The sequence below is a fragment of the Mesitornis unicolor genome, unplaced genomic scaffold (assembly GCF_000695765.1).
Source record: "Mesitornis unicolor isolate BGI_N332 unplaced genomic scaffold, ASM69576v1 scaffold20913, whole genome shotgun sequence".
Classification (NCBI taxonomy): Eukaryota; Metazoa; Chordata; class Aves; order Mesitornithiformes; family Mesitornithidae; genus Mesitornis; species Mesitornis unicolor.
The window spans coordinates 8,453-12,870 of NW_010175600.1; positions in this window are offsets into that span (position 1 = coordinate 8,453).

Sequence of the window (4,418 nt, forward strand, 5' to 3'; positions counted from 1 at the left end):
AACTTTAATTATGAATTATTGATGTATTGCTGAGGAGGGGAGTTACATAGCCAGTAAATGCCCTGGTCTCTGCTACTAAAATGATGAGTATTTGTGAGTACTTTTAGAACTGATGACCTCAGGAAAAGCTGTCGTTCCTCAGTGACAGGCAGGACTACATGCATTGGAGTCACCAGCCACAGAATCACAGAACGTTAGGGATTGGAAGGGACCTCAAAAGATCATCCAGTCCAATCCCCCTGCCGGAGCAGGAACACCTAGATGAGGTTACACAGGAAGGCGTCCAGGCGAGTTTTGAATGTCTCCAGAGAAGGAAACTCCACAACCTCTCTGGGCAGCCACGGGTGGAGCTCGGCCTTAGCCGGTGCAGATGAAGAAGTCTTCTCGGTGAAGGGATGTTCCCAACATCTGGAATCTAAAAAAAGAAAACTGAAGAGTGTATAATTTTGCCAAGATGCCCAACAAGAGCCAGACTGTGCAGCCCACGAGGTGACAGTGATGGAGGAATGGCTTCTGCAGCGTGGACATCACAGGTACCAGGATAAGGGCTTGAGAGCCATCGGTTGCCAGAGACTAGACCTGGGAAGACGTTACCCAAGGAACAAATTTGCAGAGAGGGTGATGAACATAGCTCAGTCAACTCTGTAGCCCAAGGTAACTGGCCATGGTTATACTACCCTGCTTTTTTGCCTGGCCTCTGTCTTTATTTGAAGTGCTGTGGGTGAGACAGCCAAAGTTAAGCATTTCTTTTCTTTTCTTGTCTTGTCTTTTTTTTTTTTTTTTTAGTGATGGCTAAGGCATTTTGAAACATTTACTGATGTCAGTAACCAAAAGTAATATAAAACCTCATTTATAAAACTTGAAGCCGCTTAAGACAGCAAATCATATCATAGCCTCATTACCTGAGTGATGCTGCTGCAGGGGACCCTGGCAAGAATGGTTTCAGTAGGTTTGAGAGCTGAATGATTGTGAGCCAAAAATTAAGGACAAGTAAGAAAAAAAAAAGGAATTATTTAGGGAGCAGAGAAAGGAAGACAGAAATGTTTCAACAGATATAGGCTTCTTGGTGTACTTCATATGCAGAGCTGTATGGGTGTGCTAATCACCGCTCAAAATTTTCTGTACTATATGACTGACTGCAATGGGATGTCTGGGTGTTTCAAGTGTTGGCATTGCCGACTTGTGTTGAGCCATGAAACCTGGGTTGTTTTTTTTTCCTCTGTGTGTGTGTGTGTAGAGAAGAAATGTATTTTTCCAGTGTGTGCACATGCATGGGAGTGTACTTGGTGGGCTCTCAGAGTGGCTAAATCGCAGTTATCTTGGGTTGAAATAGTTTTTTTTTCTCTAGTCTAACTACCTTGTTTGCTTCAGCCTGACAAACCACACTGGTGATTTCTGCTGTGGGGGTTTCTTTTTGTGCAAGGAGAAGAGAGGAGGCTGATGAGTGACAAATGAGTGCCCTGGGCCTGATTAGGGCTGGCTTCTTCAGGGGTGGGAAGGTCCCATGGGGAAATAAAGCAAGTCTCCCATGTCAAGGTTTTATGCAAAGGCTGATGATACGGATTTAAGTGATTGTTTCCTGCCATTATTTTTCCCCTGAGTTTTTTTGGGTGCTGTATTTAGGGTATTTATATCACAGGCTGCCTGGTTTTGGCACATCCAATTGCACTGCACACCTTTGCAATTCCCTCCTGACAGCAAATTATTTTTTTCCAGTCTTGTGGGGGCTCTTTTGCCTCTTCCAACCTGCTGCCCTTGTTTGTTAAGTCTGATGTGTTTGGGATAACTGTCTTTTTTTTTTTTTTTCCTTAATTTTGGGTCGCAGCAGAGTCAGAATCTCAAGATTCTTATTCTTTCTCCTGTGTCGTAGTTCATCATAGGTGTTTATCCAGTGACGGTGCCATCAGCCAGGAGAAAAATTCATTGACACCGAGATGTTCTTTTTATATGGTCTTATTCCTACCTTGTTATTTTGGAAAATTATAGCTGGACAGCAGCCGTTCACTCTTCAAATATCTAAAACTAATAAATACAATCAAAAAGTACAAATCAACCTGTTCTCTTGTGCCCACCCAACCTGGCTGTCAGCTTCCTGTGGGTAGCAGGTGAGCATAGATTTTATTTGGAATTCAGTGGTCTTCCTAACCCCAAGTCCTCCTGGTACTGGAGCTGCACCCCCAGGACCTTTCCTGAGGCTGGAGTTTCCCAGCAGCTCCCCAGGCAGGAGCCAGGATGCGGCTGGGATGAGCACCACGGTACCAGGGTTGAGCAGCTCCTTTCAATGCAGACACAGCCACTGACATTTTAAAATCACTAGGGGCAGCTCTATAAATCACTGTACATATATATATATATGTATGTATGTATGGGTGTAAATATATATCTCACACATACATACAAGGACCCTCTTTTTTTTTTTTTTCTTGTTATTTGCTTGGTCCAGTACTGTGTGATTGAGTCAAATCTAGAAAATAGAAATGAGGCATAGGGAAAAAAAAACCACACTGAAAATTAAAGCGTTTATTAATTAATTTATTTAACTTGCATGTGCATTTGTCTCACCAGTAGTTGGTGTTCATGAAAAGAACCTCTGAAATTGACAAAACTTTCAGTACACTTGATGAATACTGTTTAAAGTATCTAATGATAAGAAAGTTGCAGAAAATTCTTCACTTGTACAGCCTAAAATGTGCTGAATATTGAAGGAAAAAAACCCCCACCAACCCCTTTTTTATTCAAAGATGGTTAAAAAAGTTTACTTCTGTGGCTATTACCGTTTTGCCTGTGTGTCACTGCCTTTACCGGTGCAGCCTGTTTTCCTGAGTTGTCAAGACTACAAAATAGGAACACCTCAGAGCGCCGGGGGTGCTGCGCGCTCTGCCGGGTTTCTGCAGGCAGGTACCAGGAGCGCATGTGCAGTGGGGCGGCGGGAGCCAAGCACATTTTCTTCAGTGTCTTCTTCAGATGTGCAAACAGGGTTAAAAAGGGAAAGCAGCGGGGAGTAAGACACACAGAGGTAAGAACATTTATTCAATGTTCGAGCTCGTATTTATCTCCTCTTTTCTTTTTTTTTTTTCCCAATTGTTTCTCTCCCCTCAAATATTCTTTAACTTTTTAAGGGCAATACTAAAGGAGCTTCTTTACTATTGGCAACAATTTTGTCCCAGAGGAACAGCTTTAAGAAACAGCTCCTGCCAGGTTTAGATGTTTGGTTATAATTTACTACAATAAATAACGATTAATTTATTCACCATGAAATTCCATAATAAGAAAGAAACTGCGTTCTCACAAAATTGGCTTTGTGTTTCTTAATGATATCACAAAATGAGGTCAGTAAGAAAAAAAAACACCCTTGAAAAACATGGCTTTTGTATTATACATAATTAAAAAGAACTAATCATTAATAAATAAAATTCATTTATCATTGAAATAATTATGAAGCACTTCTAAAAATTTTAAAGGCAAATCTATTTAGGCCTACAGTTAACATGCAAAGTCATCCAACAAATAACACAAAATTGTACCGTAGTAGTCAACTGTTGCATTAACATTCAGAAAGGTCAGGACAGCAGCACGACTTCTCCTCTATGGCAAACACCTCTAACGCATCACAACGCTCTGCTGGAGCTCTGCAGGGGGCCTGCTGGGCACGCAGTCCTGCCGTCCCCTTCCTCTTTCAGAGCAGGACAGAAGTAACAAGAGATTTTTGCGATAACAGAACCGAGCTTAAACCGAAGGGACCGCTGGGTGTGAGCAGATGGCCCTTGAGCAAAGGTATGCTGGGGAGGTGAGGGAGACCCTGACAACTGCTAACATTCAGCAGCAGCTCTGATGGCCGCTGTGCCACTGGTAGCGCTGGCTCCCATTGCTCTTTGGGCTGCCATGACTCTCCTCACCCCAATGGAAAATCTGCAAAACTTTCTAACTTCTTAAGGGGTGGGTTTTTTTCTGTTTTCAAAAGGGCTAAAAAAGTAAGAAACCTTTTTTCTCAAATTCTTGCTAAGTTACACTTATTACTTCAACTAACACAGCAGTTACATGACAAAGTACTGCAAATTATCAAAACGTACTGTACAGAAAATTACAAATTCATTGCAAAATACATTGCGCTGCTATGACTGAGATACAAAGTGCTTTTTTTGTCAGAAAAGTGTTCTTCTGAAATAGAAGTGCCGTAGCCTGCAATAAAATTCTGGTGTTTAACTCTGGTTGTGCTATCCTCTACTAATTATCTTTCCAACCTTGTTTGCATTTGTTGCCTTCTGCCTAGATGGCCAAGAAGCCAACAACACGGGGTAGCGATGGTCCACAGCGGAGCGTGGCCACGCAGCTGGTGGCCAGCATCGCTCCCTGGTCCCTCGCAGCCCCAGAAAGCACCTCCTGGGGATTTTATAGATGGCATTATTCCTCCTGGGCTG